Source organism: Gossypium hirsutum, chromosome D09 (assembly GCF_007990345.1).
Source record: "Gossypium hirsutum isolate 1008001.06 chromosome D09, Gossypium_hirsutum_v2.1, whole genome shotgun sequence".
NCBI lineage: Eukaryota > Viridiplantae > Streptophyta > Magnoliopsida > Malvales > Malvaceae > Gossypium > Gossypium hirsutum.
The window spans coordinates 13,274,878-13,302,532 of NC_053445.1; the positions used below are offsets into that span (position 1 = coordinate 13,274,878).

Genomic DNA, 27,655 nt, shown 5'->3' on the forward strand with positions numbered 1-27,655 from the left:
AGAATCAGAGGGTACCATTGAAAGTTGAAGAAGAATAACCTTTTTCATAACCCTTGTCATACATATATATATATGACCCATCCTACTTAGTGGTACTTAAGAAGTGTTACAAATTTCAAAATTTTTCATCCTTAATGGTCTACAGTTTCTTAGAGAAACATAAATGTGAATATTTTCCATATGCTATTTGACCAGCCAGTTTAGTTGGTTGATAACCAGATCTAGTTACCAAAACCTTCTCTTCACAGTGCTTGAACAAACTAGGCATACTATACCTTTGGCTGTAACCTACACAAGAGTTACTTCTCTTTTATCAAATTCTTTCTCTTCTTGAAGAATACATCAAGAACTAAATCCTGATATACTTCCATGGGCGAATAGTTAACTAGAAGTTTACAATTTGATGAACTAACTACTAGAGTGCGCCAGAGCAGACAACTTCATGCCTATGTACCTTCAATTTGGATCATCCAGCTTTGGGGTGTGACAACTCTCCCTTCTTAAGAAAATTTTGTCCTCGAAATTTTCTAACTTGGAAGAATTCCACTATACAAATTAACAGTAATCGCTCGCACCAAGTGCATACTACCTATTTGGCTAACTATCTTTCCCACCTATAGTAATTTCTTTTCAAAGGCGTATACTAATGAGAATACTAACAATTTAACTCACTTGGGCATATCTACGACTTAGTAGTTACTTTACAAAATTTTAAAGTTTCATAACTTACTTTATGAAAGATTTCAATTTTATATTAGAGAACCTAAACAGTTACCTCGAATTCACCTTTTTACATACGTTTGTTCTCTATACAGCAAATGCTCAAACACCTTTTCAAACACTTTACTGAATTAACTAAAACCCTAATTTCTTCTCTATATAATCCTTATGCTATTTTCGTCTTCGTTCTTCATCTTCTTCAAAGGTAACATTTGTTTGCTTTTGTTTTCCTTTCCTTTCCTTTCATTTCACACAAAATGGTTCGAACAACCACTAGTGGGAGGGGTCAAGGTCAAGTTAATCAAAATATCATCCCCATAAATCAAATTACATTTAGACTCCAAGGTCCCAATGATACCCCATCGCGAGCAAAGGTTTAGATGTACAACTGTAGCACTACCCGGGACGAAATGAACTGAAATTTGGTAGTCTAGGGTATCCATGACCCAAGCTTTGCTTATGACATCTAGTGACCCCGTGAATGTTGTCTAAGCTATAATTCCATAGGTTTCATCTTACCTTTGATCTTGTTGGAGGCTGATTTCCATTTGTCAATCAATCATGTCATTTACGTTATGCTAAATAAATATGACATTGCACCAAGACAACTATCAGCCCTATCTTGGTGGACACTGGTGGTGTTCTATATCGATTATTGCATGCACAACAAGCCTTCGTCGTTGGCTGTTTTCCAGAAATTTTACTAGTTAAAGGTGAAAAGGAAAGGAACTTCTGTTGGCAGTGCTTATTTTACTGTATGCTTAGGATGCGAGCCCATGATACAAAAAAACATTTCAAATCTTCATCAATGAAAATACAAGTGCATAAGAGTCGTTTGCAAACTCAAATCTGGATTTGGTTTTCCAACAAGATGGTCCCCTTCCTCTAGAGAGTATTTGTACAAAATATCAGCCAGTAGATTCTCAAATTGCTTTAAAAAATATAAACGATTAAGAATGGGGCGTGTACTTGATTTGATGGAAATTGTTTCTGTTAGAAATGTATTTTAATATTTTTTACAATATTTAAGCCTACATGGTCGTCAACCAAATGATTCTACAATCTGGTTGGATGATTTCATCGTGCCTTCTGCTTTTGAGGCTTGGCCTTACAACTTAGATGATGAATTGGCACACATCTTAATGGGGCGTAAAAGAGAGCTTCCTTTCTAATTTTATAGTATTTTTTGTCTTTGCCCATACAATTGGAACATTATAAGTAATCTTGTTACAACTTCTACTTCTTCTTCAAACCAGGCTAATTCTCATGTTGCTGGTGCAAGGTCTTCCTCACATTCACACACTGCGCTTGTCTTAGCTCAGAATATGGACATTACAATCGTTCTTAATGAAGCTCAAACAAAAGAGAAAACTACTGCTGCTCCGTTAAGAAAAACTATAACGAAGAAAACTAATAAGGGGCCTAGATTAGAGGAAATTACTCTAGAGACCGAGAGTAGTGAATGCCCTCCCTTAACACGACGTAGATCTGGAAATGATCCTACCATTGTAGTCACTCACACCACTCCAGATCCTGTCTTACTTGAAATGTCAATACCATTCGTGGAGTCCGCCCACGAAGTAAACTCTTTAATCCATTATTTTTATCATCCACTAACAGAAAGTCCTATTAAAGCAACACCTGTAATTCAATTAGTAGTTGCTCTTAGTACTTTACCACACGATGTTTATTTTGTTGAAGTAGAAGGGATTTTCCTTTGGCGTGATCTAATGAAGTCAGCACCAACTTCTATCTCACTCAGTTTCATTTTTCAACAATAACAAAATTCAGTGCCCCAACAGTTAAAAGAGGCTCTTTCATTTTACCTTACTTCCAATCCTAATGAGTCCCCTCTTTCCCTCATGGAAAAGGCTTCACAAGCCTTATCTGTAGAGTATGGACTTTGGAGTTAGGCCCTCCAAGATGTCAGTAATCAATACTATGATAAGATTGCAATTTGGAAAAGGCTACAAGAACTTGCGAGGACTCTATAGATAAATTACACTGAGATCATCAAGAGTCTAATAACTTGATACCCGAGTCACAACTTTGAAGGGAAAATATATGGAACCATAGATTGAGTGCGAATAATTAAAAAAAGAAATCAATCAGCTGAAGGGTAAACAAGCTACTTTAGAGGTGAACCTCAAAGTTTAGGAGGAACATCACAAAGTAGAGCTAGAAAGTCTATGCTAGACTAGTGAAGAGGCCTTTTGAAAATGCTAGGAGGACACAAAAAAAGAATCTTAATGAAGCTCTACCAAAATGGAGGTCCAACCTAATTTTACACGCCCAAGTGGCTTCAAGTCCTCTTAATCTCATTCGAGTGGATTCCAACTGCCTTAGTGACTTCTCTACTGAGTCACTGAACTTTAATGTTTACCATCCTAAAGGCGAAGAATGGGAAACTTTTCAGAGAAAGTGGAAACAGTTAGCTGAATTTTTCATTCCTACCACACTTAAAGCTAAAGATAATGAAGAGGACTCAGTAGATGTAGAACAGAATCTTGAAGATCATCCTCTAACAGAAGATATCCCAACTAAGCCCATAGACTAGCTCGTCGAAGGAGAAAATTAAGAATTTCTTTTGTTTTACCTTATACTTCTCTTTCTATCATTCTTGTAATATCTTCCCAAATTTTATTAATAAAACTATCTTATGGTTCCTTTATTATCATTCTTCTCATAATTTTTTAAACAAAACTTGCTTCATACAAACTAAAGTTTAACGTACCTAAGAGACTAAGTCATGTTCGGCATACTATGCATCCAGGGCTCCTTTCAACATTAACTACAAGAGGATTGGCTAAATCGGTAACTTTGATACCAACTTGTAATGCCCTTAACCCGATCTGATTCACTAGGTCTATATCCTGGGTGTTACTACACACAATACATAACAAAATATTGAAACATTTGTCAAACACTCCTTACTGAAAACATTTTCCTTATTATTTTAACTGAAAGACTTAATATCCAATAACCAAGGAAAGTATTAAAAATAAAATATTACATCACACCTTTTTCTAATACTTTTACAATACAACATTTAGTAAAGACATAATCTTAGGGTGTAAGCCCACAATACACCACTCTTCACTATATGCATAATAACCCGATTTGCCGCTACATTGGCGTACTCCTGGCACATACTCATATCATCATTACCTGAAACATAAACATAACATTGTAAGTTCAAGAGAACTTAGTAAGCTTTATTACAAAATAACTTGGCAGATACTTTTATAGTATTCGAAGAACCTCTGTGCATCAACTACCCTTTTGTACCACTTACTTCCAATTGCGGAAAATACTTTCACAATTTTTAATTTACACTTACACACCAACTACCATACTTAGCATACCATTTCTCTCTTGGCTACCTGACTAACTAGGAGTTCGCTAGTGTTTTAGCGTTACAGCATACGCCAAAAGATGTAGTTAGGGTTCACCAGATTCATTGGAAGTTGTGTTTGCCAGTTGGTTTGGCGAGCTGGTGCTCACCAATTGAGTTGTGAACTGGGGGTTCGCTAGTCAAAGTCGAGTCAGATTCAAATTATAAAATAAATATATTGTGTATCTAGGAATACATTTCATGCAAGTAATCTTCTTCTAAACTGACTAGGGTTCCTAATTCAAGTAGGGTATCCTAGGATCACTAAGTCACTTACTGCCTATAAATACAACCCTTCTTCTGTGAAAATTCTCTCATCGTGTGAATTCTGTAAGTTTTATCTGTTTAAGTAATTTGTGTGTTTATGTATGTTCTGAACCAGTCGGACCACCTACCAGAAAGGATAAAGGAAAGGCCAAGCTTGTTTAGAATTCTCAATTTTTTAGTAACTGGTTAAGAATTTTCATAAGTGTTCCAACTATCATGTTTTTAGTATGAAAGCTCAGGGTTCGTAACTTGTGTAGGAAATATTATGTTTTTTGAAAACTTTATTTTTAAACTAAGCTTTTTCCTATAAAGCTCTGATTTTAAGTTCTGACACTTTGTTTTGAAGATATGTTTTCAAGTTAAGTTTTTAAACTATGTTTTAAAAGATATGTTTTATGTGTGCTTCTAAGCGAGCCTATGTTTTCAAGTATGTTTTATAAGTATAGTTTTATAAGCTATGTTTTTGCGATCTCCTTATATGAGCTCTATATGATAAGTTTCTGTGCACGCTCTTCTACAAGCCCTTATGTTGGATATATTGGTATATCAAAGGATTGTGAGTACTCATCTATAAGTTCTGTGTTTTGGGTGTTGAGGCCCTTGGACATGTGGAGAGATAAGGGAATGTCGAGCTAATGGGACATGTTGGTGTTCAGGAGAGTGTTTAGCTTATGCTACACTTATGGGATATGTTAATGACTCTTTGAGTCATTCTGAGGCATTATAAGGAGATCTGCATATCCAACAAATAAGGCAAGATAAGTGTGTTAAGATAAGGGCGAGAACATATTTTATGTTCCTCAGCCATTCTGATAAGACAAGTATGTGAGCATGTTTCATGGTATATAAATTCCATTTTCAAACAAGAACAAGCTAAGTTTTTAAGTATGATATTTAGTAAGTACATGCGAAACGGTTTTCAAACTTATGTGATTTTTGTTGCAAGCAGGATCTACGAACTAGGTCTCGCACCTTCACCTCAAACCCAACACGCGATATATTTTTTCAGGCTAAGTCTTCTTTCTATTTTAAACTCTGTATTTTAAGCATACTTTTCTGGTTCCTGATCATTCACTGAGTTCGTTACGAACTCACCCACTCCTCTCTTACTTTGTAGATAACTAGGTTGATGATGGCAATGGAGAGGTAGATGAATTGGCGAGGTAGATAACTTGGCGAGGTTCATCCCTGAATAGATATCGGTGAACCTATGAAAATAGGCAATATTTTTATTTATTTATGAGTGTTTAGACTTGTTATAATATAATTTTTTTATTGAAACAATTTCTTTGAAATTTTAAGTTCATTTTCTTTTGCGAACCTTGAAGTAAAACTCTTGTTACTAATTTCTTCTTAGCATGAATACAGTTTGATGTTTCTTTATTTCTTCGTGCATGCGTACCATGCTATTTTCTTTCAACCTTGCCAAAGTATGTATTAGTACCACATGCATGCCAGTTTTGATGTAAAGTATTATTTTCTATGACCTTGTATGATTGCGACTCCAATATGCATGTGAAACCCTTAGTGAGAATATCTTTCAATTTAGCAAACCCTATGCAAACCCTTGTGTGTATGACCTCTCTATTTGCGAAGCCTATATTACATGTGAACCTAATATTGTAAGTGCGGACTTAGGAAGTGTGCGAACTGCTATTATTTTGTGAACCTATATTTTTATGCGAACTCATGCCTTGTATTTTATGTGAACAATGTGTGTTACTCTAGTATGTGAACCTATGCTATATGTTGTGTGCGAAGCATAACTTGCGGTGCAAACCTTAATAATAGATTTCATATACTTGTAATTATATTTTTGAAAGTGCACCTTAATTACCCTTTTATATCTTCCATGCAAACATTTTCTCTATTTGTTTGATAAGCTTGCATGCTTTACTTTATGTGTTTGATATTATTCCCTTATTATGCTATAACTTATCATATTATATGATGTAAGCAAGTGGTATGTTGGAGTTTAGGTTGGGAGTTAATGGAGAGTCACTTCAATGGCTCATATAGCTCGCCAGATTCAGGTTGAACCTACTCAATCGGGTTTGGGGTGTAACATTCTCCCTCACGGACTTATAAATAAGTTTCATGTATCGTGATCTGCCAATTCGATCTACATTATCAAAGGCTATACCATGAACATTCTTATAGAAATATCTTGCTTTGGGTTTTAGCCACATGGATTTACAGACATTCATGTATCATGATCTGTCAGTCCAATCTTCATCGTACTGGAGGCTACACCATGAGTGTTTTCATATCATAAGATGCCATAGGTCTCACCCTCATGGTCTTACTCATGTTTTCATATTGTGATTTGTCAATCTGGTTAGCTTATTAGCACGATAACTACCCTACCAGAGGCTTTACAGAGGGACATTTCTCAACATTCACTTACCCAGAATTGTTCGCATTCCTGACTAATTTATATTTTTCGTATATGAAACTTTACGTGCATGCTTTCCAATCAACATTCTTTTCAACAAATCTTTATACATATAGCATATATCTCATCTTTACTTTACTTATATACTTACCAATAATTATAGATATTATCATCCTTTATATGTATACTTCCACTTGAATAGTTCACGTAGAAAAGTCAGGGTAGAGACCCATCTTTACTTTACTCATATACTGAAGTTCAAAGCTCCAGACTCAAAAATCCTTCTCAAACCAGCAGCAACAACTGCTTAAAGAATATAGATTCACTATTAGAATTATTATACATACAATTTACTGATCATCTCAATCGAAGATAACCCCATGTAAGACCTTGCACTTAAAGCTTTACTACTCATATATCTCTTACAAACTTATTCTTTCAGAATACTTAATATGTAAAGCTATAATACTTACTAGGAGATGGAATAACCACATATTAGACCAAGTGATGCGATGTAGCCGCTTTGTTGGTGTGAGCGTGCGCACATCACCAAGAACCTTAGCTTCCAACTTAATGAGGAAGAGATACAATCATACTTAAAAGAAAGAATCAGAGGGTAACATTAAATGAAGAAGAAGAAGAAGAACCTTTTTCATAACCCTTCTCACACATATATATATGACCCATCCTAATTAGTGGAACAAAACAAGTGTCACAAATTTCAAAATTTGTCCTCCTTAATGGTCTACAGTTTCTGAGAGAAGCATAAATGAGAATTTTTTTCATATGCTATTTGACCAGTCAGTTTAGTTGGTTTATAACTAGATCGAGTTACCAAAATCTGCTCTTCACAATGCTTGAAAAAGCTAGGCATAATATGCCTTTCGCTGTAACCTACACAATACTTACTTTTCTTTTATAAAATTCTTTATTTTATTGAAGAATATGCCAAGAACTAAATCTTGATATACTTTCATGGTTGGATACTCAATTCAACAAGACATTAATTCACCAGAAGTTTACAATTAGGTGAACTAACTATCGGAGTGCGCTAGAACGAATAATTTCACGTCTACGCGCCTTCAATTTGAATCATTTAGCTTTGGGGTGTGACATTTAGTGAATTAAATTTAATATTTTTTTACCTCATCTATGAATAGATGGCTCTTAACTCAAATAAGTTTGAATTTGTAACAATCCCCCTTTTCAAAAAGGATTCATCATCGAATCTCAACACCATGTGTGGATTGGTATGGTTATGGTATTCCTATTGAATATGTAAAAAATCTAAAATAAAGAAACATCACTAAATAGATTTGAGTTATGGTTAGTTAAAACATCATCTCTTATTTATTTAGTATGGCTTGTCTGTTTCATTTTATTATTTCTTTTTTAGAACAACTTTCAAATATTACCTCATATATGTCTTCTCTTACCAAATATGAGCTTTGACTTTGATTTTTATCTCTCTCAAACTTTGTACACTTTATCTTTTTATAAGAAAATAGGTTATGAAAAACAGTTTCGTTGCAAAGCAAAATTTTTAAATTTTCATAAAACTGGACCTTGGTTGTGATATCTATAGTAATAAATTTCTCCAAATTTAGTATATGTGTTTCCAATCTAGGGAGGCTTGTCAAATCCTAGATCTAACGTCTAAATCTTTTTTTCTTTCAACCAAATGATTTTCTTCACTATTTTCAAACCCTCATATGCTTAAAGAGTGAGTTCTATTTAAAAACCAAACACATGATGGAAACTGAGAGTTTCCAATGGGGAAGTCAACTTTCTCTAGTTGAAATCCAAAACAAAAAAAATTGAATCTCACAAATTTGAATTATAATAGCCAATAAGTATGCAATTATAATCTCACAAATTTGTACTTACAACTACTCACTAAAAAATAACTTATTTGAGTTAAAGGAAATAAACCAAATAAAATTTTCACTAAAATTCGATAAAGTATCCATGTAAATTTTCCTCCTAATTTCAACAACCCCAACTCCCTATATATATAGAAAAACCACAAGAGCTCTACTAGAATAGGAAGAAGAAAACTGATAATATTTTAGTAGAAAACTAGAGTTTTTCTAGAATTCTATAGGGGTGGGCAGTACGCACCGAGAGCCCACCCCAGTATGCTTTCCACTTGCCCAATACTTGGCTCCCTAGACCTTTCTTTTATTAAGTACAATTATATGTACAATCTAATTTTAAATTAAATTAAAACAAGCCCATATAATTATTCAGCCAAAAGATTAGTTTTGTATTCCCATAATATTATTTATTTTATTAAAAATTAATTAATCAAATTAAATTATTTTCTCAACTCAATTTTAGTTTTTTCAAAATCTTGACGACTTTACTGTATTAGAATCTATGAGTAAATAAATTTATTTTTCCTATTTAGTAAAATTGTGATTACTAATTAATTTAATTTTCACTTTGGACTCAATTATTTAATTACATTCAACTAAATGATAATCTAAGGAAATGAAATTAATTTCTAATTCATCTCTTGTTCTTTCGAGAAAATTCATTTATTACGGATAATAATTCATGCAATATATTTCTAATACATCATTTTCATCCATTCATCATAACGGTTCTTATATACAATCCATACAGAGTTATGTTGAGCTAGTGGAGGGACCGATTCAAACATATATAACCAGGGCTCAAATAATTTTCAATAAGTTTGACTCTTTGTATATTAATCACAAATTATTTAGTCATGAAGTCATCCACTAAAAACACCGTAATTGATCTTCCCATTATGTACCATTATGAATGCAACTTAGATTTTTATGCTTTTGTCTAATGATTTTGTGATTTGTGTGTTACCCTAATAGGATATCCTTGATTCCTTTGGGTTAAAGTCGATCACCAAATTGGATCATATTTTATCTCATAGCCACTGTTACATCTTCTGTGATAAAAATGATCATTGCTAACAGTTTGTAATGATAATCATTCATCCCTAATGAATGACGCATGATCGTATTCCTTTTTCATAATTCATGTAATGCTAATGAAATGATATCATTTACTCTTTAAGCAAGCTATGAATTCCACTATAGTAAGTGAAGCCATGACATACATCAGTCATGGACATAATATACCAACTTTTGGCTCTGATATCAAAGGAACATAGACTTTCAATATATCAAAGTGCATGAGTTCGGTACACACGGTCAACCACATACTCAAGATTAAGGTGAATCACACCATGAACGTCACAAGTGAATAAATTCATAAATAGATCTAAAATAAATACTACTTGGGTCATGTCCAATGTATTGTTAATCTAGACAATCACACCCATGTTTTCATTTTTTGGGAGTCAACTGCTATAATACCTAAGACAATGTATTTTCCCAATTGGACTAATAGACAACATAATACTCCCTATAAACTAATTGCTCAATTTGATTCTATGGAGTATGGACAAATTAGATTACTTATTGATATAAGTTGTCTTTCCGCATCAAAATCCTTCCATATGATGCATCTTAATTTAGTTAAACCATTAGTAATGAATGAACTAATATTCACTTATTCATTTTGCTTTCTATACAAAAATCATTGAGGAAAATCATACAAATATATAATAAATTAATTATGAAATTTTATTTTATTCCATTAAGTTAAAAAGTTACAAATAGAATGAAGAAATCATTGTAATAAAAGTACAAAATCTTAACACTTTTTACATAAGATAATCTCACCACCAAGAACCCTTTACAATTCTGAAATTTTATTGAAGCAAGATACAAATGTTATAACAATAAAATTATACAATGTGTTGGGGTTAATTATATAGTAATGATTCACTTTTGTAGGTGATGCATAGAGCCACTAAATTAAGATGGAGGTTTGTGATGGTATTTTACCAAATGAATGGCTAGTGTTTCTCATTCCTCTCTTTTTTGATATTGAAAAATGGTGGTATTTATAAGATAAGGAGAGTTTTGAATGGGTCCTTTATATCATGATTGCGTCCCTAATAGAGCTCAACTTAAACCCTAGTTAGAGTATAGTCTGGATGTATCTTGATTTCACTATCTTTGGGGTTGGTGAATTTGGGAACTCACAAAAATTAATGTGATTAGATGTAATGCGATGATTACTTTGGATGGCGTTGCATTAATACTCTCGTCTGTGACGTGTCGAAAGAAAGTCTAGGTGCAGGGGTATGATAGAAGGCAAAAGGAATTTTTGTCCATACAAATATTCTCTTTTATACACAGAAAATTAAGAAAAAAATGACATACTTACTCACGTATTTGATCATCAAAATACAAAAAAGTGAGAAAATATTCCATGTATAGTTAGTCATTTCTAATATAGAATTTAATAGTTATCACTCTTTCTTTTTCAGCAAAGACAAAATTTCAAAGTATTAGTTTCTTTTACTCTAAATAAATTAGGGGAAAAACTAATATCCATATGCATAGATCTATTCAAAGGTCATATTATTTATCTAAACTAAAAAAATTTGTTCAATTTATAAATTAGCCAAATACTTAAGACTATTTCTTTATTAAAAAAGTTCTACATAAAATGGTGAGGTAGTTTAAGACTAAAGCCCGGTGATCTATTTCAAGTTAATAATGTTACTATTTATTTTAATATATTATATAATTTATATTATATAAAAACTAAATATATAATACAATAATTTAACTATTAAAAATATGTTGAGTTTTTCATAATTAAGAATTTAATAAAAATAATATAATATAATATTTAAAAAATTCATATGGGTATACTTAAACTTATTTAGATAAACTATTTAAAAAAAACCAAAACTTATATTTTAAATACTTAAACAATTATATGCACGAGACCAGTTAAACAATTATATGCACGAGACCAGTACAAACCCTACCAAACTCGTAAGCATCTCTATTTATGCATAACAAAAGGCATTTACCAGACGCTTAACCTGGGTTTAAGAGAAAACAGGTTCCCAGAAAAGATGAAGAATCTAAGCCCCACTGGAACTAACAACTTGTTTAGGTGATATGAGTGAATTGTTGATCAAGTAAAAAATAGAATATTGAACTCTTATCCATATATGAACGTCCAAAACCAGGGGAACTTTTATTTCATGTTTAGTTAATGTCTGAAAAAAGCAAAAATCCCCTCTACCTGCTAAGGTCGCTGTAGAGTACCCTTAAAGGTTGCCCTTACGTGCAAAAAGTAGAGCCAGATATTACTCGAATATGACTTAAACCCTACAGGATCCAATTAATTTGCCTTTTTAATTCTAACTATTGCTTTCAATTTCTTTAGTAGCTGGCAATCCACCACATTCAAATTTAAAATTTAATTCTTCTACTTTTATTTGATATAATTTAAATTTAATAGACCTAAATTAATTGTTGTCTTTAAAACATTTTTAATGATTATTTGATCATATAATTAGAGCTACATAAAAATCTAGCCAATCTTGTTTAACTAATAATAAATTTATAAAATTGTTAATATCAAAAATGTCATAAGGAGATGAGTGCCGATTCACCCTACTCAGGTGAAGAGCTATATAGTGCTTAGTAGAGAAAGGGGCCAGAGAGAGGACGGACTAGAAGAAGAAGATGATACTACAAGAGTTTTAAATTGAGGACTGAACATGCTCCCCAGCTCCGAGGATAAAAGGGGTATTTATATAGGCTAATTCTCTCTGTTTGACAAAATACATTAGCGAACAAATATATATAAATATAAATAAACAAATATTTATGTATAAAATAAGATAAATTGAATAATTTATATTTAATTTGTCATATATGAAAAACCAATAATTAACATAACAAAAACCAGAACCCGAAAAGAAGAATCAGGTTTTACTAGATGTTGAGGCATGTTTTACATAGTTTCCTTAAGAAAAATTCAGTCGCTCCTACGGTACTTGGAGAAATGTTGGCCGACTGTCTCCCATGACACAATAACACGATGATCAAAGCAATAACATCTCTGCAGTGATCAATGAACAAATGTTGTCTTTTTCCATCATTGAAATGTCGAAAAATATGGAGAGGAAAAGAGAAGAATTTTGAAGAGCAAAATAAACTCAGTGTGAGAGAGTGTGATTGTCCAAAAAATTCTGAAGAACTTTTAGGCTTTTATAGGCATTCAATATGGATGAATTTTGGAAATATCCATGAATAAGGATAAAAAATCTCCATTAAATGAGAAATTAAATCAATTGGATTAAAATCAAATCAAATTTATTGGAATCAAATAAAATTGATTGGAATCAAATAAAATCAGGATATATGTCCCTTTAAATCAGATATTGTATATTTGGTGAGAAAAAAATAAATTTCGTGTTGGGCTAAAATATTCATAGCCCATTCGGTCAGGACATTTCACGTCACCCATGTTGTGCAAGTGCACCCGAACCCTGATGGGTTTCGATCTTCACCCCCTACGTGCAAGGCAGAGTTACAAGCTTAGTCATTCAATCACCCTTCAAGTGGGTTCTCAAATATATACACATCTCACACTTGGTATTTAACCAACGTGGGATCTAAGCTTTTCTTTTCCTCAACAAATATTCACAAGTAGCTTACTTTGAGCATCTATTTCTCATGGAATAGAATATAAAACCATAATTTTATGATTGAACCCTCCACCTTTACCAATTGAGAATATGCCTCAAAGTTTCCAAAAAATTACATTTTTTCCAACAATCCCCCATATGAATGAAATTTGATAGTTTTAACGAAAAACATTGACTCGATGTGGTGATAGAATCTACGATTGATAGTTGTATAGGATATGTAGGCATCCACCCTTGAACATTCCCTTGTGAAAGTATATTTACTTTACTAGCTGACTAGTAGACGCGTTGTCCTTGAATTGTTCTGCCTTTTGTGCAAAAGATGATATACCTCACACAACTACCTCCCTAGCAAGGTTTTAGTTTTCATGGGTATGTTCACATAGCCGCAAACATCTCCTGGTTCTATAAGAGTTTTAGAGAACTATGCCCCAATAATCTCTTTGAAGTTGCCCCACTTCACTCTCACATAGGTGACTTATGTTGTTCGACTCACCAAAAACACATAATGGTCATTAAAAGCATTGTTTAACCTATCCCATTTTTAGTCACTATTTACATCATAGGAACGGACTTTGGATGAGAACCCCTACAGTAACCTCACAAGGTCTATACAATTAGGTTGTCCCTTTGAACCTAGATCTTGGGATCTCTAGTCAACTAGTTAGGGTTTTCCTTTACATAGTGCCTTTTATTTTCATGGGCTTTACTCTCATTCTTTTCGATGTTTTATCAACATGATCTCGATTTAAGCCCTTAGTTAACAGATCCGTGATGATATCTTTTAATTTTACAAAATTTATAGAGATAACTCCGTTTGAGATCAGTTGTTTAATGGTGTTGTGTCGATGACGCATATGTCTCGACTTACCATTATATATTACATTAGCAAGATACCCTTACACTTTCAAGTGGTTGTAGGATGGTTTTCTACCTTTTCGTAACTGATATGGTGTCTTGTCCCTTTTCTTGTAGGGCACCTTATTTAAAAGGTAATTGGTTTATAAAAAAGCTTCCCCCCACATTTCTTGTGATAACTTAGAGCTTCCTAGCAATGCGTTCATCATTTCCTTTAGAGTCTAATTTTTCGCTCGACTACTCCATTTGATTGAGGAGAGTATGGTGGTGTTACTTTATGAATAATGTCATGTTTTGTAAAGTATTCAAATGGTTTAATATATTCAGCACCACAATCACTTTTACCATCTTAATCTTTTTAATAAGTTGGTTTTCAACTTCCTGCTTATAGAGTAGATTTCTTTATAGCTTCGTCTTTACTCTTATACGTAGCAATATTTTGTGTTAACTTCAATGAAGGTAATAAGATATTTATTTCCTCCTCTCATTTGAACAAATTTTAAGTCACAAGCATTGCTATGCATTAAGTCAAGTGGTTATGTGCTTCTTTCAATAGTTTGAAATGAAGACTTTATTAATTTTGCCTCAACACATGTTTCACATTTATGACTATAATTAATGTGAAACGAAAGAATGTGTTTTAAGTTAATTAATGTACGTAAAGTATCATAATTAACATGTCTGACCCTACTATGTCATAAATTAAATGACTCAAGCATATAAACAAAAAAAGAAGCAACATTCTTATTCATAGTTTAGCTTTTACAGAGATTGCATTAAGTTTAATACATATCCCCTTCCCACAAATATTCCCCCATTAGACAAAATTAGCTTCTGGGATTCAAACACCATTTTAAAGCTGTGTACACTAAAGAGTGTCCCAGAAACAATGTTCTTGCGTATGTCATGCACATAAAATAGATTTTGAAGCTTTAGTTCTTTGCCAGATGTCATCTTCAAGACCACAATACCCTTCCCCTTGATCTTGGAAGTCGTAACATTGCTCATATAGAGCTTCTCCCTATTTCACAAGGCTCCAACTAAGAAAAAGAGTATTTGTCACAACAGATATGACATGTGACACTAGTATCAAGCCACCATTCTCTTGGATTTGAGTCAATCATGTTGGCCTCAGAAATCAGAACACATAACTCCATATCTTCCACAACATTGATGGGAGTTTCCATTTTCTGTTAAGATTTCAGAAACGAAACAAGAATTAGAAAATTATCAACTTATGTTAGACGAAAGGAATTGAATAAAACCTGAAACAAAAGTTTATACGGTCTAATCAAAAACTCAATAAAATAATGCATCAGGTAGGTAACTCTGAAAGAGAGGTGGTGCACATGGCACGCTTAAATACCAAGTCTTTGAAAGAACCAATCCTAGACATGCACTCTCATATTGTCTTTTTAATTCACCTTTGATAAATTTATTTTTCTTTGATGTCACAATTTTGAAGCTACTATTTAAGCTTTCACAATTTAAAGCCACAATTAAGGTCACAATAAATAGAAATTTTAATTTCCAATTTATATTACCCTTTGATTTTGTTAAATGGCAGAATTAAAATTTTGAAACAAAATCAAAATCACTTCCGTTGAACGGCAAGGTTTAATCCCAAAACAAAAATTATTTAATTAAATCTTGTTTCGAAACAAAATCAAAATAAAATTTGTTAAATGACGGAATAAATCCTGAAACAGAATTATTTAATTAATTCTTCATTTGGAAATAAAATCAAAATCAAATAAAATCTGTTAAACGGCGGGAATAAATCTCGAAACAGATTATTCAATTATTTCTCATTTGGAAATAATATCAAAAAGGAATAAAATCTGTCGAACGGCTAGACTAAATCCCAAAACAAATTATTCATTATTCAATTATTTCTCATTTGGAAACAAAATTAGAATAGAATAAAATTTGTTAAACGACAGGATTAAATCCTGAAACAGATTATCAAATTATTAATTTTTATTCTCAAACATAATACATTTATTTTCTTTTTGCCTTGGTATCTCGTTCGTCTCGGATTAGAGAATTGTAAAATAATAAAAAAATTTATCTTAAGATTGTTGGACAAAACAAGTTAGCGAACAAATTTATAAAAATATAAATAAACAAATATTTATGTATAAAAAAAAGATAAATTGAATAATTTATATTTAATTTATCAGATACGAAAAACCAATAAATAACATAACGAAAACCAGAAATCGAAAAGAAGAATCGAGTTTTACTAGATGTTGATGCCTATTTTACACAGCTTCCTTAAGACAGATTCAGCCGCTCCTACGGAACTTGGAGAAACGTTAGTCGACTGTTTCCCAGGATACAACAACAAGATAATCCAAGCAATAGCACATTTGCAGTGATAAACAAACAAATGTTGTCTTTTTCTATGATCGAAACGTTAGAAAGTACGGAGAGGAAAAGAGAAGAATTTTGGAGAGTAAAATAAACTCGGTGTGAGAGAGTGTGATTGTCCAGAAAATCTTGAAGAATTCTTAGGCTTTTATAGGCATGCAATATGGAGGAATTTTAGAAATATCATAAGGATATATGTCCTTTTAAATAAGAATTTGTATAATTTCTGAGAAAAAAATAAATAAATTTCGTGTTTGGCTAAAATATCCAACAAGCCCATTTAGTCTGGGCATTTCATGTTGTTGCCTACGTCGTGCAGGTGTACCCCAACCCCGATGGATTTAGATCTACACTCCTTGCGCGTGAGGAAATGTTTTAAGCCTAATAATTCAATTATACTTCTAGTGAGTTCTCAAATATATACACATCTCACACTTGGTATTTAACCAATGTGGGATCTAAGCTTTTCTTTTCCTCAACAAATATTCACAAGTAGCTTACTTTGAGCATCAATTTCTCATTCATCACTCAACCATTTTTAGCATATGATATACCGTTGTAAAGGTCTCATCGAGTAGAATATAAAACCATAATTTTATGATTGAACTCTCTACCTTTACCAATCGAGAATATACCTCAAAGTTTCCAAAAAATTATATTTTTTCCAACACTCTCTTACCGCATGTCATCTCCTAACAAGTTGACTGGTTCCTTTTACAATTCTTTGTTAGGTTGACAATGTGACGTCAGGTTATTAAACTAGAGAGTATATGACTAATAAGTATGTGGAGTGGCCTGATTGTTAGGAATAGGTGACTTGCTTATTCCATAGAATTTGATGAAATAGTTCCTATGGAGGAAGAGGTATATTGAGTGGAGCAAGATGGTTGAACTATTCTAGTGAAGCTAAGGATTAGTGGCATCTGGCCAGCGTAACCTGATAGCGAAACATATATGTGTAACAAAATTAATGAATTTTTTTTTTTGAATTTTGCATCATTAGTTTAATGGCATCAGTTAATGTTGATAGGAATTTGGAACTAATAATAATATTATAAAAATAGAGGATGATTAAAGTAGATGAATGAAATCATAAATTTTCACATAATAAAAAGATTAAAACCATAATTAGACCGCAATCAATCAGAGACTGATTTTGCATTGATTAGAAAAAAGAAATATGCAGTAACTAACATACAAAAAATCTAATCTTCTTTAAAGATGCATATTCGGTTATCCAAATACGATAAAGCGATGAAAAGGGAAAAGCAAAACAAAAAGAATAAAGGGGGTAGGGGACTAGTTATTTGTCCATTTCACGTAAAAGAGAATAGTCTGATGAACCTATTTATCATGGTGGTAATAGATGACCTATGCTACAATAATACCTTGGAGCTCAAAGACTCATCATCAGGCAGGCCTCGACCAGGATAGACACAAAGTCGTGTCCCTGCAAAATTGGCCTGTTTCGGTGCCCTTTCGAAATGATGAAGTAAAAAGAAGTACCATCATGTGCCATGGATTCAAAGGAGCTCTAAAGATTATAACAAAGAGCAAATCAGAGAGAAGGAATATTTTCTACTTGGTAGGATGCACTACTTTTTCCCCATTTGGTGCTGCTTCTCCCTCATAATTATAAAGGACAATTTTTAGGTTTTCCATTTGGCAAGCATAGAATATGCAAAGCAGCCATATTATTCCATCGTAAAAGTTTTTAAAGAAAAAAGCTATATTTAAATCGTGTACAATTGTTTAAGTGCCGTAATTATTCTTTACATATATTTATCTCATAATCGGTTGAATTAATATTTTCTATACTGGTGATGAAATAAATAAATTTTATATTGATAATATATGAAAGATCATGCGAAATGAATATTACAAGCCTCAAGACTGATGATGTTATGAAATGAATCAATAGACTCGATTGGTAAAATGAGATAGAAATTTAAATGTGAAAATGTTAAATATTTCATGAAATTTAATTTGAGATTTCATTGGCATAATAAAATGTTAAATACTTCATGGAATTTAATTTGAGATTTCATTGGCATAATATTGAATCTATGCATTACTATGATATTTGAATTTAAAAGTTGATAATTGGCATGGAAATGCAAGCTTTGAAAGCATATTGAGTTGTCTATATACGAGTTTAAAATAGAATGAAGACTTATTTAAAAACGTGAAAATATAGGGCATGAGACAAGGATTACCGATATTGATTGTTTATATATAAGTTTTATAATTACTTATATGCTTGACTTGTTTATGCTTTGTATTCAAATTATGATTAGCACCATTGAGCTCTGTTGATCAGTGAGTGGATTTGTTTATTTCTGTGCTCAAGTATCGATTAGGTATTATAGATCCGAGAAGTTGGCAGCATCTAGGACTAAACTCTCAACTCAACAATGTTGGTATCATATGTTGAATTTTAAGTTTAATTTGGCATGTACCTAGTGTTAAAGTTAGTTCTGGAGTTTACTTTGATGAATTGGCACTTAAGATGCTAGTGGATTATAATCTAAGTAGGTTATCCATATGTGATCGTGAATGTATGATGGTACGGATGATCTTGGATAATGTCTAGGCCATGATTCATGAATTTCTTACATACTAAGTAAGATTTTTTTTTGTTTGAATATGGAGATAATATGATCATGTTGATGACTATTTGATTGAATGTGTTTAGATAAGCATATTTAGTGTATAAGACATGTATTTTAAGTTTCATAGGCTTTGGAAATGAATTGATGATGTTTCGGGTCAAAACATGTGATTTTAAGGGTGATTTTTAGGTCCTGGCAAACTTGTTTCGATACAACTAGTCAGATGTATCGAAACAAGTAAGTTAGTAGCCAAAATGTACTATATTAGGTACTTGTATTGGTACAAGTACCCACTTGTCCTGATACAACTTGGCCATACAAAGGTCCTTCCCTTTTTTTGTTTTGATCCTTATAAACCTAAACTTGGTCCTAATCACCCTCGAACACCTAGAATGCGTTTTTAAATGTTTCTAAATTGTTTTCAATGACTTAAAATGATTTTAAATTAATGTGAATTTTTTTTGTTATAAATTATTAATGCTTAATGTTCATAATGTCAAATGAAAAGCAAATTAGTTCGAGTTGCTCTTGAAATGAATGCGGTGTCTCATATTTGGACTCAGTGACCGAATTGAGTACGGGGTGGCACATACTGTTTTAAATGCCCCTCTCAAATGGTGGATTCAAATGCATCTTTTAAGTGGATGTAATCTTCAGTACGATGACCCAAGGCCTTATGGAACTAACAACATAAGTTGCTTCTATGTTGGCTTGGGTGCATTGGGGAGGAGTTTTCAATATTCATATGTTCAACTTGGCCAAGGATGTAGGTTAGAGAGGATGTGAGTGTATGATAGGTTTTGAACCGATTATAAGGTACTCTAGTTTGAGGACCTTTTTGGTGTCTATCATCTCGGATGGGTTTTACGCAGTTCAGGGAATTAATAGAGGAGATCATGTGTTGCCCTTATTGGGAAATGTACCCATATTTTAGTAAACATGCAATTCTTTTCTATGTATTTAAAAAATGAATAAATAAATAAAGTTAATTTCACATTTCACTGTTATATATTTTGTGTTTCTATCATTCATGTTTTTCATGCATAGTGAAATTCTGACAAACAAATATCAGCTTATTGATTGTCTAAGTTCAAACTGATGATAAGTGGCACTGTAAGAACATTTTCATTGCAAGAAAGACAACTTATTTCAGTAGATAATCTAAACGAATCCGTAATCTTATAAAAGAATCAAAGTGAGCATTTCATTCAAATACTTAGAAGGATTATTATGTCGTCTAATATTCCAATTGGGGAGAAGGCTAGTCTTGGCTATCAGAGTAGTTTACTCCATTGGTAGAGACATAGATGTACTCATTGGAAAAATGATACATTGGACTGGACCCAAGTTTAATTAGTTCTGAATCTGTTTGTAAATTAATTTACTTGTGAGGTTCATGGTGTGATTTACCTAAATCCTAAGTTTGTCACTAACCATGTGTATGTAACTCATGTGCTTTAATATAAGTGGAGGCTTATGCTCTAAAGATGATCGAGCCCATAACTAGTATGTTGGGTACATGACTTGTGTATGGCATGGGTTTACTAGCAACAATGGAATTTATAACTCGATTAAAGAGTTAACGATATCCTCTCATTGACATTGTGTGGATTGATAAATATAGAACATGACCACAAGTTGCTTGTTCTCGAGCGAGCAATTTATCATAGCCATTTGTTGACAGTAACTATATTAATCATTAAAAAGACACAATGGTGACAATGAGATAAAATAGGATTGTACTAAGCGAATGGATTTAACTCAAAGGAATTAAGGATATCATATGAGGGTAACACACATGACGAGGTCATTGGACAAAGTAGATGGATGAATTGCTTTCGTAAATAGTATACAATAAGGAGTTCTCAATCATGGTACTTTTTGTGGACAGACTCCATGATTAAGTAAATTGTGAATTATCAGAATGATGGTTCTGGACATAATTTCAATTACTATAGCCTAATTGTATATGAGCAAAGCATATGATCGAGTGGAGTGAACTTTTATTGAAGACGTGATGAAGAAGATGGGCTACGCAAATGATTGGGTAACGAAAGTTATAAGATTCGTTCATTCAGTCCGTTATGTTGTCAAATGTAACTCTACCCTCTCCGAGACGTTTGTGCTGGAAAGGGGCCTCAGACAGGGAGATCCTCTCCACTACACCGAAATAGACTTTTAACGGCGTTTTTATAAATAAACGCTGCTAAAGACCAAGACCTTTAGCGGCGCTTTTCCCACAAACGCCGCTAAAAACCAAGACCTTTAGCGGCGCTTTTCCCACAAACGCCGCTAAGAACCAAGACCTTTAGTGGCACTTTTCATACAAACGCCGCTATAGAATAAACCTTTAGCGGCGCTTTTGTGAAAACGCCGCTAAAAATATATCTTTTAAAAAAATAATTTTTTTTTCAAATAATATTTATTTCTATGATTAATATTATATTATGTTTTAAGGATAAATAAAAAATATTATTTAAATTAAATTTTCTACGAAAATTTTAACTTTAAAACTAAATATAAATATAAAAATTAATGAATTTAAATTTAGAATTTAAAATAATAAATTAATAACACAATTAAAATCCAAAAGCTAGAACACTTTAAGTAAAAATGCAAATTTAGAATGAAAACTAAAATAAATAATACATATGCAAGGTAGTAATATATAATGCATTTTCTTAATCAAGTAAATCTTGGTAATAAAAGATATAATACATTTACTTAATCAAGGAAATCTTGTAATGAACTCAAACCAAAGAGCCTTAGAGAAAAACTTTTGAGCAAGGCTTCGAATTTGAACCGCAAATTTGGCTCCTACATGCTCTGCATGAAAATAAGAGTAACTTAATATGTTCAAACCATAGTGAACATGGCAAAGATAAGTAAATCAGTTCAACTTTTTAAGATTGTTTTATAATGTTATAGTAATTTATTAAAAAAAATACATCTAAAAATAATAATAACTCAACTTTTTAAGATTGTTTGTGAAATAAAAAAATGTACACTACTGATATATCTACTCACTTAAGTCAATATAGGTAACCAAAGTTCAATCATATCTGTTGTCTGGACTCGTACATGTAACCAACAGTCACACTTGACTAAAAGTGTCATAGATTTGTTATGCAATGCACACAAGTAAAAGAAAAATGATCTAAGTTCATTTTTTATTAAATTTGGCACATATCTCAAAGGCAACTGGGCCTCCGGGAATGTCAGAAATATGAATTTCATCATTGTTTTCTTCATTATCACTTGCAACCAACTTTTGTAAGTATTCATTTTTCGACAGGAGGAAACTGCATATACGTTCACAAAGATATAAGTTCGGATTGCATGTAAGATACAATGGAAATATGGAAAGCATGCTAGTAAGGACATTACGCTTGAAGAGAATGCTCGACCATAGACGGAAATTCATGAGAACTGGAAGAAAATGCTTACCTTGTGCAGATAAATCAAATATATATATTGCCTTTACCGTTGAAGTCTGAAATCCTGCAATGGAAAACAACATCTTGGAATCAGTTGAAGAAACCACCAAAATGGTAGACAACAAGCATCTCTCTATCTTTATTTTATTTTATTTTATTTTTTATTCAAAGAATGGGGAATCAATGAAAAAGGATAACAAAAAGATTAGAAAAGTAATATAGTAATGAACAATCAAACATCAACTAACCAACAAATTAACAAAAATATCATTCACAAATTGGAACTGAAATCTGAGGAATCTACCAGAATATATATAATCACAAAAATCTAATAAAAATAATCAATATTCCAACATTCAAGATTAGATTTTTACAGCATGGAAACCAGGAAAATGCCCACAATCAAAAAGATTTTTCAGAATGATAAAACAAATGCAGAAATTACCAAGAAATTTACACTATCATTGAGGAGAATTAAATAGCAAAACTCAAAAAAAAGTAACCAATTTTACACAATAAACCCACCAATAAAAACAAACATTCATAAGTTGTCTGCAATGAATCAACTATCCTGTTAAGTGTCGCAAGCAGAAGCCTCATTCCTTGTTTATCAAAACCATTAGTGTCATGCTGCACAAACAAAGAATTTTATTTTTTGGAAAAGTTAGAAGGATTTGCAAGGAAGTAACTAATTAAGAAGCAAAGAAAAAGAAAGGCAGTACAGACATTAACAATACATGAAAATACATAACTATATAGACATATAGAAAGGTTATAGCTAATCTAATAATGTAAGTTAAGCAAAGTTAAGCAAAGTCAAGCAAGTCCACCACAGATTGAATATAAAAATAAAAATAAATAAATTAAGTTCCGAATCTGGAAAGGGAAGACTTTACCTTGACCTGCGGATTCTAAGAGAACATTCACAGATTCCTCACCAGTCCACCACCTATCAAAATCAACCACAAGAAATTAAGTGTCGTGCGGTCCCTAAATTTTCTGGCAGTATGGGAAAGAAGGGAAGTTGGTTTTCTGCAATTAAAAAAATTTTCTTTGCTGCTCATAGCAATTTGGTGTGACGTTTTATCCCTAAATTTGCTGCTCATAGCAATTCGATTCATACTTTAAACTTTACTATGTATATTTGTAAAGTTGATAATCACATTCATTCATACTTTGCTGCTCATAGCAAGCACCTGCTACATGACACTTTAATGAGGAATAAATCAAGGAAAATATAACAAAGTTATCCACTTACGATTCTTCTAAATCAATAACTTTAATAGCAACTTACTTGTTCAGTTCCTTGTCAAACCTGAAAATCAGTTCCGGAAATCTAAGAATTAAGGGAGAATCAACTTTCCTTTAAAAAGAAAACCAACCTTTCCAGCTTAAAACAACAAGTAGAAACAAAACAGAAGCAATTGAAAGGCTATCCATTTTGAATTAAGAGATCTACAAACCAGTCTATTATTTTGTTGGTTAAATTATAAAAGAGTCTACAAACCAGTCTACAAACCAGTCTACAATCCAGTTTAAGCAAAATTTCACCTTTATTTGGTGTTGGGATCGGAACTTCAACATGCTGTAAAAAGCACAAAAATTCACAGCGTTATAAAATCAAGTCCCTGGCCATTATTTTTTCAAGTTTATGCCAAGCAGGTCTATATAAAAAATTTAAACACTTTACTGTAAAGTATCAACCTCTCCGTCTTAGCAAAACAGTACAAAATTATATGAAGAAAAACGGTACAAAAAAAGAAAAAGAAAAGAAAAATAAATCATGCATAAGATTTTCAGCAGCAGATTATGAAGATAAACAGTACAAAAAAAGAAAAAGAAAAGAAAAACAGTAGATTTTTACCTTCAAAGCAGCAGCGCCTCCGCCATAGCTGCTATATTGTAAAGCATGCATAAGATTTTCAGCCATTTGTCTCACTAAAAGAAATCAAATCGAAGCTTTATTTTGAAGGAAAAATGAAGTTTAAAGGTGGAATTTGTATTATGTAGTTGAACCCGAGGACCTGTGACGATTCACAGGATTTGCATACAGATAAGCATCCATAGTGCAGTTCAGATTCAACTAAATTGAACAAAGTTTTAAGAAATTTCAGACCCTAAAAAGCGAAAGTAAGAAGGGGAAAAAAAAAAGGATAGATGAGTACCGATTCTTCTTTATTTTTTTAGTCGATATTGGAGTCATCAAAATTGTCGGAAGCGACGACGCCTTCGTCGAAGATCTCCGGTGTGTCAACATCGTCGACTTCCATGGCTGAACCTTGGACGTCTGGGTCCGTCACGAATTCCATCGGCATCAGCCTCATCTTTCCCCCCTTTTCTTTAGGCTTCTAGGGATTTCTTTTGTTGGTTTAATATTAATTATTTTTGTTGAAATATCAAGCTGGGGTTATATAGGGTCAAACAAGTCAGTATAATTCATTATGGATTTTGTGGGGGGGTTTTAGCATAAATGCCACTAAAAAATTAAATCCATGTAATAAAACAGTAGCGTTTTGAAAAATTTTAACACATATTTGCGGCATTTTTGGTCGAAACGCCGCTATTGATTACCTTTTGCGGCGTTTTCTAATAAACGCCGCAAAAAATTATTTCATTTCCGTTTTACTATGCTGAAAATTTTTTATTTTATTTTTTATAAATTGATTTATTTTTGCGGCGTTTTTATAAAAAACGCCGCTATTGCTTATCTTTTGCGGCGTTTTTCAAAATTATTTCATTTTGAACAAAATGACGTCGTTTTGCTATGCTAAAAATTTTTTATTTTGTTTTTTATAAATTAATTTTTTATTAAAATAAAAAACCAAGTACTCTCAAAATAAATATTGTATATTTTAATAAGAAAACAAATAATAAAATGATTGTAATTAATTATTAAGTTAGAATTATCCAAATTAAATAATTACCTATATATCCATATCATTTTTATTTTTGTATTTTTTTCTTATAATTTGGTCCTCTCCAAAATAAATAATTATACCTAAATATTCATATCAATCTATTACTTTTTTAACTTATTTATTAATTCTATTTAAACTAATATTTAAATATATCAAATGGTTTAGATTAATTTTTTTAAATATAAAAGCATTAATTAATTGTATAAAATTTTATCATTTAACAAATCTCAAGTAAACCTTAACCTTAAACCCTAAATTAACCATTCAATACGTATAAAGTCTATCTATTATATATCTCTTAAATAATTTAAACTATATACTCATAATTTCAATATATTTGATTTATTATTATCTCTTTTTACAATTATATAAGAACATATTTAAAATATAAATTAAAAAATAATTAATCTAAACTCAAAACCTTAACCCGACCCCTGAATCCTTAAACCTTAAATCCCTAACTCTTAAACCCTAACATCTAACCCCTAAACCTTAAATCCCAACCCTTAAACCATAATCGCTAATCTATAATCCCTAAATCCATACTCCCTAACCTTAAAATATGAACTCTTAAAACGGCCTTAAATCTTAAATTAATCATATACCCTAAACTAAAAACCCTAAATAAATTTATTATTATCTCTTTTACAATTATATAAGAACATATTTAAAATATAAATTAAAAAAATAATTAATCTAAACCTAAAACCCTAACCCGACCCCCGAATCCCTAACTTTTAACCCCTAACACGTCTAACCCCTAACCCTTTAACCCCTAAACCTTAAATCCCAACCCTTAAACCATAATCACTAAACCCATACTTCCTAAACTAAAAACCCTAAACTATAGTGATAATTAATTCAATATTTTAAAATTAATACTATTTCTTTTACAATTATATAAGAAATTTTTTAATATATAAACTAGAAAACAATTAGTAATCATGTACCCCAAAAACTTTAAAATTACTTTAAATAATAGTATTTTAATTTTTCCATGTGTTTTATTTCAAATTATTTCTACGTGTCATTATTTTTTTCTGAAGATTTTAAATATTCAATTAGAAATAAATTAAATTTCATTTAATATAAATAAACAAATTAAGATAAAATGTTTTTAGCGGAACTTGTTCAAAGCCGCTAAAGCCCTGAGCATTAGCGGCGCTTCTTCAAAAACGCCGCTAAAGACCAGAGCATTAGCGGCGCTTCTTCAAAAACGCCGCTAAAGACCCATGACGTTAGATTTTTTGCGACGCTTTTTGGAAAACGCTGCTAATGCTCATTTTTAGCGGCATTTTCGGAAAAGCGCCGCTAGTACTCGATCTTTAGCGGCATTTTTTAGATAGCGCCGCTAATGATTAATTTTTAGCAGCGTTTTTTTATCCAAATGCCACTAAAAACGCCGCTAAAAGTCTATTTTGGTGTAACTCTCTCCTTACCTATTTTTATTCTACGTGGAAGAATTTTCAAAATTGTTAGTTTGTGCTTAAAACAATAATATTCTTAAGGGAATTCGGGCTAGCAGAAATGGGTCACGTATAAATCACCTTTCTTTTACCGATGACACACTCCTTTTTATTCGTAATAAAAAAAAAGGGATGTGGAGGAAATTGTAAATATTATCACAAATTTTAATAGAAACAAAATGGTGTTCCAGGGCAAGATGGATGCGGCATTGATGGTGTGGGAAAGGGCGCAAACGCTGAGCAGAGATTTCAGAATCTTTAATCTGACTGAAACTTCGGTTATTCCCCCTACTCTGGTGAAAAAGGGTTGGATAAAACCCCCAATTTGATACGTCAAAGGAAATATGGATGCTGCTGTTTCGACTGGGTGCAGTGGATTCGGTGCTGTCGCGAGAGACCATGATGGCTTTGTCCTCGGGGGCTGTTATAAATTTGTGGTAAAGTCTTTGGACGTGATTTGGGCGGAGTTGGAAGCTTTAAACGAAGGCTTAAAGTTGGTTGGACGGTTAAAAGTGGCCCAGCAAATATTGGAGTCTGATAGCGCCATGCTGGTCAACAAGGTCAAAAAGAGGATGCAGGACGTCACTATTCTGGGCCAGCGCATAAAGCAGGATTGCAAAGCGTTGAACAAGTTTGATTCAGTCCAA

At 32.2% G+C, this 27,655-nt stretch overlaps 1 long non-coding RNA gene across 6 annotated transcripts; it reads right to left on the reverse strand.

Annotated features, from left to right (window-relative positions):
- Positions 1–21,846: 21,846 nt before the first annotated feature.
- Positions 21,847–25,057, reverse strand: LOC107913685 (uncharacterized). Of its 6 annotated transcripts, none has more exons than XR_005918533.1 (6): positions 24,790–25,012; positions 24,489–24,562; positions 24,176–24,209; positions 23,521–23,573; positions 23,150–23,254; positions 21,847–22,688 (listed from the first exon to the last, which is right to left on the reverse strand). It is a non-coding gene; the product is annotated as an uncharacterized lncRNA (long non-coding RNA). The 6 variants fall into 6 exon arrangements; XR_005918532.1 differs by having other exon boundaries at positions 23,919–24,209; XR_005918530.1 differs by having other exon boundaries at positions 21,847–22,013; positions 22,635–22,688; positions 23,521–24,209.
- Positions 25,058–27,655: the final 2,598 nt, after the last annotated feature.